The sequence below is a fragment of the Bombus affinis genome, unplaced genomic scaffold (genome assembly GCF_024516045.1).
Source record: "Bombus affinis isolate iyBomAffi1 unplaced genomic scaffold, iyBomAffi1.2 ctg00000064.1, whole genome shotgun sequence".
Lineage (NCBI taxonomy): Eukaryota > Metazoa > Arthropoda > Insecta > Hymenoptera > Apidae > Bombus > Bombus affinis.
Genome location: NW_026108821.1, coordinates 1,420,155 through 1,429,114, shown reverse-complemented (window position 1 = coordinate 1,429,114; position 8,960 = coordinate 1,420,155).

Below are 8,960 nucleotides of genomic sequence, written 5' to 3'. Positions count from 1 at the left end.
CATTTATCAGGAAGTGTATCAATCCTATTATAAGTGTATCAATCCTAGTTCAGGGATGATGGTCCCAGATGGATTAATAATCCCAGAAATGCACTACATAACATGGAATTCCTTCTGTAAGAAAGTAATAAATCACTAAATATAAAAATATTCCATTGTTACGTATTTTTTAAAGACCAGTCATTTTCGCTGGTTTTAGTAGAAATAGCTTCGTGTTAACTATCGGTAGTTCTAGCGTTAAGTTGTAACAAAACGACTTTTTTATTTTTCAACTTTATTGCCGAAATTTATCGCAATTGAAAACAGCAAGTTTTACCTATTTTTTACGCACGACGAGTATACTCGTCAAAGACAATTAACTGATTAAGATATTCTGTATGAATTTACCATAGAATCCAAGCGGACTGACATCGATGATAAACGTACTGTCTTTTTCACCTTAAAAATATCTTCTTATTAGGTCTAAAATAATGAAAAGGGCAGGAAACTTGTGAAACTGCTTCCGAGGTATAAAAAGAAGAAGATATAGGGGGGCGTTAAAGGTTTTTAGGAGGGAGCGTTTCAAAGTCCCCAAATAAAAACTTCGAATGTGGTAATTTTTTTTTAATAATAAAAGTTTTATCGATGCTATATCGTTTCTCCCTGGTGTCTTCTGTACGCTTTGAGACATTTATGACCATTCGTAGGTGAGAGTGAAAGTTAATGATATCTCGCTTACGTCGGAACAACGACTTTATCCCTTCAAATTTACGATTTCGATCTTTTATTTTATCTTGTGAAGTTTTATGCTTCCAGCGTGTAGAGAGGTGTCTTTGCATCTTCGACTTTGCTTTGATCAACGATCGAGAATTTTATCTTCTGCAATCAAGTTTATTAAGTTGGACCAACAGAAGAGTTGCTCCAGTATTACTGTTCCTTTGCAAAATATTCTAGATTTACTTATTCGTTTATTTTTATAATTATTATTTATCGATTATGTCTTATTTATCAAAATATTTCTTTGTAGTCAACAAGCGACACGAAGGTCATCGAATGAACAAACACGAACTTATCGTATTTGTGGTTTTCAAGTATGCCGCTAATATTTATACGTTTGTTAGAAAATTTGTGCGTAGCACGGCGAAAATATGTGAATTATCAGAGGCAAAGTACTTTATTTAAGCTCCGTTCCGCCAATAATATTTACAATTATATTAATATATACAATTATATTAATTTGTACGACAATCTGCGGTTTATTGATAAATTCTCGTTTGATAGATTTTGTATAATCGGACAGAAAGCTGGCAAAGGCAACGGAAAATTCGCAGAAGCGTTCAAAAGGGAATGTTACCCTCGTTCGTCAGTCTGCTTGTTAGCACCCCCTGTAAAATTAATGAGGAGATCACCCAATAAGAAATAACTGCAAATTTACAGATAGGGTTCCACCCACGCAGTGTTTACCTTCTAATGAAATCAGCCAGGACAATTTATTACGACGCAGTTTGCTAGCGATTAGCTATCAAACTTAAACGAAACTATTCAGATCGACGCTTTGGTAATGACATTATCGATGATATATCATTCCATGATACGTGATATAATTAATTTATACGTTATATCAACGTATTATATTATTTTCATCGCGTTGCTCTACCTATTATGGTTGTCGGAGCATCCCATAAATAATTCGATTGATCGAGGAGCGAAATTTGCGACAATGGAACCCGTCTCCGTAGAAATTTTATAAGAGGAAAGTAGAACATTTCATAGGAAGACAGCAGGCAGCTGTGGAAAATGATAAGTACATTAAACGGATAGACTTAACCAGTTAGCCGTCTTCGACGAGTATAATCGTCACGAAGAAGTGGTAATATTTTGCCTCACGACGAGCCCTGTTGGTAATAACATTAAAAAATGAAACGGTCGTTTTATTACAACTTAATTCTGTATTGTAGCAGTCACTTTGTGTTTGACGAATATACTTGTCGTTTCCCTTAATCGTTACTTAATGATCGTTACTTAATGATTAACCGATTACTTTAACGAAAGTGAATATAATACCTTTACATTCGTTGCATTCATTATTACGTTTATATATAAAATTTGCTGTTATTAAATTCATTATGATAGTGAAAGAATAATTCCGCCGGAATATTATATCGAATTTCAACGTTAAATGATTATTAAATTATAAACGATGATAAACCATAATAATAAATTATGTCTACCACGTAGTAGGTACGAGAAACGTATAAAATTCTGTTCAACATACACATGATAACATACACATAATAAAATAATAGAATAAACGAATTGCTAGCTAATTGTTTCATTATAATTCGATGAATAATATCGTAAGTTAATTTCGCGTATATTCAATTACTGAAACACATTGTGTATAATAAGAAATTTTAACATCAAATTACCAAGTAATTTAATTTCTGATCTCGAGATAATCCGCGTGATATCCTCTTTATCCTATCGATATTAAATTTTCACGAAGAAGTTAATTTCAAGCGAATGGTAATATTAATCGAATGTTAAACACGTATTCTTTGCTACGCTGTCGCAATGCTATGTTAATTTATCAAGTCGATAAACTTTTCGACCGGAACACGTAATACGCAAACTTTCACCAACTAATACGAGTTGCAAATTATTAACGCACTATTCGTTTCTCTAACGTTATTAACTAAGAACTTGCACAAATTTCTATTCAATGTCGAGCAATATACGCTGGAATAACGTTTGAGACGTTGTTAAAATTGGAAATTGCGATAAACGAATCGTTGACTTTTATCGACAATGTTCGATAAAACTTTTAAATTTCGACAATGTTCTGTCTATTAAAGAGAAATTACATTCGTCGTTCTCACATGTAAAGTTACTTCACCAATTAACATGGAACGCGCGTGTTTCGTAACACAGACAGCACTATCCTTTAAACCTTGCTGCGATAAATAGGTAATAATAATAATAATAATAAATCGATAATTAATACAATGTTTATGCTGTATAGAGTGTACTATATATCTATATAATAATCTATGTTTAATCTGTGCATTGAGGTTGAATGATAACTCCGACAAATGTGAATGAGAACTCCACGTGCGTAAATGAATTTCATTTTGTAGCCGACAGATGAAATTTAATAAATTATATATATAATTATATATATACTGACAAAATGTTATTTTCTATCTACTTTCTATTATCTAATTTTTATTTTAAAAATAACATTTTGCTAGTTTTAACTCGACTTAGTTCGCGAAAAAATCGAATTTGCAAATTTATGAAGTATACTTAAACGACGGTATGTTCCGGAATAAGTAGGACTAGATAATTGACAGGAGGTGGTTTCACGTGTGAAAATAAGTCGAAAACGTAAAATAACATTTCTTCGTAGAACGCTTTGTTTCCCAGAAAAATAAATTTGAAAATTTTTCATTTATTCGTTAACATTTATTATCTCGAAAATGAAGCCTTAAACGGGAACATGTTACTCCACATTTTCGACTTGTTTTCACACGTAAAATGACCTCCATGTCGATTATTCAGTCCCGTCCAGTCCGGAATTACCCACGTTCCGGTATGCTTGATAAATTTTCAAACTCAATTTTCTCGACAACCACGTCGAGAATGCAAAAATTTTTATGCTATATATATTTCATTTATATTTCCACGAAGAATCACGCGGTGCTTGCTTCTTCGTATCACTCGGCCCGGGCTCCGTACATCAAACTTGCACGTTGAACTATCTCCGCTAGTTTTGTCTTTCTCATATCTATCTACATATTAAAACTACGCTGAGACAACTTCTTTTTCGTCTTTTCGAGTTTCCTTTGAAACAAGAAATAGAGATAATTTTTATTACGAAAGTCGATAACGTCGCTACGTTGTACTTGGCGTTTAATATCGAGTACTTATTACGAAGAAACTTGCTCGAGTCCTAAATGGGTCGTGTTGTTTTTCATTGGGGAAGTTGATAAACGACGATGTGGAAGTAAAATAGTCGACAGTTCTCGTTCGTGCAACATCGCGACGATCGTTCAAACCACGCTATTCTCGATACTGCAAACAACACGTGACGTCAAAAATGCATCGACGGTGTGACGTAGAAAGTACACGTACGAGGGGTTGCATGCTTGGTGTGGGATGCAACACATGGTGTGTAACGATAGCAACCTCTACACTATACATGCTCGTATAAGTAAAACAACAAACAAACAAAAAAAAAAAAAAAAGAAAGAAAGAAAGAAAGAAAGAAGAAGAAAGAAGCGGTCCGACATTGTAACTCCCTGTACGCTTTAACTTTGTACCTGTAAGGGTTGAACCGTGGTTGCGAGGCGATCGATAGACTATCTAAAGCTGCACTCACCAGGTCTTTGCTTTATTGGATATCACTCGATATCTTTCAAGAAATCGCATTCGAGTGTAGTCGATTGATTGGAGCGGAGGCCCGGCTCAAATCGCGTCTTCCTACCGGCTGAATTTTGCGATACTACGCTTCGTCCGAATCTTTGATCGGTCCCTTTAACGCGCAATTTTCTAACTTTTATTTGCCTTCATTTTTCCCCACTTTTATTTAAGGATTTTTACTTAACGATTCCCTTCACGCAGCACGTGCTATCGCTTTTTTTTATTTTTTTTTTTTTTACTTATTACGTATATTTATTGCTCTTTTATCTCTTTCCTTGCCTGCTCGTTTCATTTCTTTATCTTTTATTTCTTCGTTTCTTTATTTCCCTTATTTCGAATATTCGCTGTGAACTCCTTCTTCTGACATTTTTTCCATCTTTTTATTCATTCTCGTTATTTTACATTATTTCGTTATACGTTGCCACGTCTCTTTCTTTCTGTTTTCACAGATTCCGCGTATCTTTCTGTTACCTGCTTGTCAATATCTATCGCCTCCGTGTTCATCGCATCATCTAAATCGCGTACAGTCTCGAGGCCTTTTTTCCGCTCAACGTAACTTGCTCCTTCTGCTGTCATCCAATTTTTCATATTCCTTTGCCGAGGATGACTCTATCGCTCTATTATCTGCGAATGACGTGTCTAAAGACAGTTCACGTGGAAGTCTCGTTCTTTCCTGCTTTTAAATGCGAAATTTTCAGATCAAAATGTTTGTGTTTAGTATTATTACAGTGATCTTTTAGCGTGGCGTTAATTTGTTGTAGGAGCAAATTAAATTTCCTAGATAAGGGTTAATATCTGCTAATAATAATTTTCATTGACAATCTGACTAACAGACGACGGTAATTTTTTATCAATTTTCTGACGTTATCAATTTCCAGATATCGAGGCACAGGAAAACAAATTACTCGTCCGATTTAGCGCAATTAATTATTCGTCTTACTCTGATACAATAATTTACAACGTACAGTAATCGGAAATCGATCGTAATTTTCGTCGGTATAAAAACCGGGGCTGCTTGCAGCCTGTCGTTTAATGCGCAAAAATATTTAATATTTCTGGAACTTTTGAAAATCATGAAAGTTTTACGACGCGAGAAATTGATGATGTTCATAGTTGAATCGAGAACTTCAACCGTTGTGACCGAAATTCGCGATTTATGATTGTGCACGTAGCTGCAAAGAGTTGGAAATAATTCACCAAGTTCAGTCAGAACAAATTGATCAAAATATAATTCTAGACGTATATAAACGGTAATATAAATTTCTTGACAGAAATTCGTTTTAAGAATTATAAATTCCAGAGAATGAAATTAAGAACTTTCGGGAACTTTGAATAATCGGAATGCAGCGTAAAATTCAAGTACGTCGAAGCATCGAAAGTTATTTTGATCACACGTCACCGTTTTATTAATCTTGACACCTTAAATCTTTGTATTCGTTATTTTACATATCGTAATTAAAGTACAATAATTAATTCTTAATTAATTTAATATATATCATAATTTATTAATATTTAATTCTTTTCCTTAATCATTGATGGAACACTGATCCATTTTTTTACTAAATAACAAAGAAATATTAATTTACTTTGGAAAAATTTATGAAACTATCCACCTTAGTAATAAGAAACATCGAACGATCATTGAAACATTCGCGTCTGACTAGTTACTGTCTAATACTACTTTTCAGGCTACACTGTATCTTCATTTGCTATACTTATACACTGTACAATTGTTATTATATATAATTTATATATATATATATGTCGGAGATGAAAGAACGCCGGAGCTCCTCCTTGGATTCGCGGGAATACCGCAACTCTGTAACTTGGATTAAACGAATGCCGCTCCGATTGTTCGAGATTTATGATCATGAGCTTGGGCTCGAGGCGACAATCAGTCGCCGAACGTAGCCGCGGTCAAAGGGATGAACGTTTTATCTAACAAAGGCACAGAGTAACTCTATACCTCTCCTTAAAAGAAATAGTCGTAGCGATACGTGGCAGTAAATACTTCAATAGTTTCTATCCCGCGGCCCGCCACACGCAGATTTTGTCCTTCGGGTAAGATGATCGCCGGGTGTCGGCATGCCTTTGTGGCGTATGTTTAGCTAACGTAAGGACCCGCTATAGATCTTAAGATTTAGTCAAGCGAAGTCCGTCAAATAGACTTTGTTGCAACTACGGGAAGATAGGAGAAACCTATCCTCCACGAGCGTTGCCCCCCGTCAACAACCTCCCCTCAAGGGCGGCCAGCATCTCTTTCAAAACGCCGATATGGAGATCGACCAATTAGCAACAGCGCTAATTTCCCTCTCCTTTGGAACGAAAGCTTTCTTTGACGAATCCGAGGATCTCATATCCTTAGACCCACCCAATATAGTTTTCCTCGACGACATTGTCACGTAAAATAAAAAGCAGGAGGCTCGAACGAAAAGAAAAAATTAAGATAACAAAAAAAACGAGAGAATTTATTTCTGAATTTACACTGACGGCGATTTTGTTCTGAGCTCCAGCCGTGACTTTCCAAGACTGCAGCTCTTACAATTTGACTTTCGGTAACATCTGTTTCTTCTTTGTTTGTCATCCCTTAATATCCCCACTACCCTGTAGGCGTACGTGACCGTTGTCACACTTCTAGGACGTTCGGTGGAAGGACCGTTAGGATACAGATGACTCATTAGGCACTTCGGCGATATACATTGTCGCCAAGGCCGCCACATCTCTATCTCCATCATCGGTCCATCGGATTTGAAGTATGCCGGTCGTGACATACCCCCCAGTTTAGATTGATCTTGGTCCTCTAAGATCGTAGTAGAATTGGTTGGATTTGTTTATAAATCGTAATTCCTATCCTGTGAATTTAAGACAACTAACCAAGGGTATTGTTACTAGTGCTAGGGTCAGCATTATCCTGGAAAAAGTACGTTTTCAATCGGTTACCATGTATCTTTTTCTTAATATTGTCGATAGATATAATGTAGTAAGGAGTTTTCACATCATTGATTCTATGGGGTCCTAACCATTCAATGTCCAACTTATCTCTTTTATGGTCATTGTGAATTAAAACAAAGTCTCCTTTCCTAAACACGGTCTGAGTTTTAACAATCTTTCTTTCTTGGTCTCGCTTGTAGCGTTGCTTATTTTGAATAAGTGTTTTGTGAGCTGTTTCCCAATATTTATTTAACTGTTTTTGCCAAAGTGAGTACATATCGTCATAGGTAAATGTGGGGAATTTGGATATTGCGGAAGGTAAGTTCGCTTTTCGCCCAAAAGTCACTTCGAAGGGGGAGAATCCTGTTCCTTCATGTTTTGCAGTGTTGTATCCTAAACAAATGAAATTAAGTACTTCGTCCCATTCTTTGTCATTGTCGTGTAACGCAGTACGAATTAAATCTTTAACCGAGGCATGTGTTCTTTCGAGGGATCCGTTACTCTGTGGGTGAAATGAAGTTGTTTTGACGTGTTTAATTTTAAAGGCCTCTTCGAATTTCGTCATTAAATCGCTAACAAAATTTTGTCCTTGATCTGTCAGAATCGTCTTTGGTGCCGAAAATATGTAGATATAGTGCTCAATGAGCGCGTTAATTATAGATTCAGTTCGTTGCGTTTTAAGGGGAACAAGGATCAGATATTTCGTAAGTTCGTCGTGAATTGAAAGTATATATTGATTTCCGCGTTTGGTTTTCGTCATCGGTCCTATGATGTCCATAGCGATTTTGTCGTTAGGGTGAAGTGGTGTGTCTGAGATCTGTGGGGACTCTTTGGGTCTGATACGTGTTAGTTTCTCCTTTTGACATGTGTCGCATGTCTTCACGAAGTTTTCTACTCTTTCAAAAAGGCCGGGGATTTTGAACTTATCCTTAATCCGTTGATACGTTTTCTGTATCCCTAAATGTCCTACGGTGTCGTTATGGTTTTCCTTTATTGCTTGTAGTATTTCGCTTTCGTCTAGTTTTAAGATGGGGTTGGGCGCATAAGTAATTTCCTTGTATGTGTCGTTGAAATATATTAGCATGAGTTTAGTCTGTGTTTTCTCTAATTCAGTGAAATCGTTATTTCCTATGCCGATTTTTGTTGTATTTTTAAGAATTTTGTAAAGTTTTCTGATCCAAAGTGTCTCGTCGTATTCTCCTAAATCGTTTCGAGTTAATTGGTAAAATGTTTGATCATTCGGTTTAATTTCTAAGAGTTTCGGGTTTTCGTTGTTGTTTTTCCATTCGTTGAATGAATTAGTGTGGTCAATTAATAGGTCGAGATTAACTATTTCGTTGCGAGTTACCGCGTGAACCCTAGATAGGGCGTCTGCAGCTGTATTATCCTTACCCTTTGTGTATTCGATTTCATAGTTGTATTCTTCGAGTCTAAGTCTCCAACGAATCAGTCGACTAGAGGGGTCTTTGCAATTGTGTAGCCACTTAAGGGCTTGGTGGTCGGTTCGAATAATGAAGCGTCGTCCTAACAAGTATTGCCTAAGTCTTTTCACGGCCCATACGATGGCCAAGAGTTCCTTTTCTGTCGTGGTATAGTTTCGTTCGGGTGGGTTTAGTGTCCTTGAAATG